This window comes from Sinocyclocheilus grahami, unplaced genomic scaffold (genome assembly GCF_001515645.1).
Source record: "Sinocyclocheilus grahami isolate Dianchi unplaced genomic scaffold, SAMN03320097.WGS_v1.1 scaffold3869.1, whole genome shotgun sequence".
NCBI classification, from domain to species: Eukaryota; Metazoa; Chordata; class Actinopteri; order Cypriniformes; family Cyprinidae; genus Sinocyclocheilus; species Sinocyclocheilus grahami.
In genome coordinates, this window is record NW_015508913.1 from 1 (window position 1) to 634 (window position 634).

The following is a 634-nucleotide window of genomic DNA, read 5'->3' on the forward strand; positions in this document are numbered from 1 at the left end:
TTATATTGGATGCATTGTCTCTTAAAGTGACCGCGCCTAATTTACCAGCTGCTGTCGGTGTCCTTCAAGGGTTAGTTCACCCAAACATTTTTTATATCGGAGGAGTTGCTGGTACGGCCGAATGATACGAGGATGCCGGGGAAGTTGGAAGTCTCGCCAGTGCCTCTCGGCTGGTCGAGAAGAGCAGCGGCCGCGATGAAGCCTGGTGCTCGGTGGCCGTGTCTGGCGGAAAATAAATTAATAGAATAAACATACAAATTAAAACAATTCAAACAGGGCCCTGAAAACCCCAGCTACAGCCCTCAGTCCACTCTCCGAACTCATTTACTCGAGTTCTGATTGACAACATGCTATCATGCAGCTCATCAAAGACACTATATTTTCTCCACAAACCCAAGCTGAACGTCTAGTCTTCTGACTGACTAGCTCCAACCCCAATTAGACACACCTGAACCAGCTAATCAAGCTCATACTAGGCATACTAGAAACTTCCCGACAGGTGTGTTCAGGCAAGTTGGAGGACACCGGCCCTCCAGGACCGAGTTTGGCCACCCCTGTCTTACGCAGTGTTATCTTTCTGTAGTTCTGTATTCTCCTGTAGTTTATTGACATTTACTTACCCATATCTCAGTCA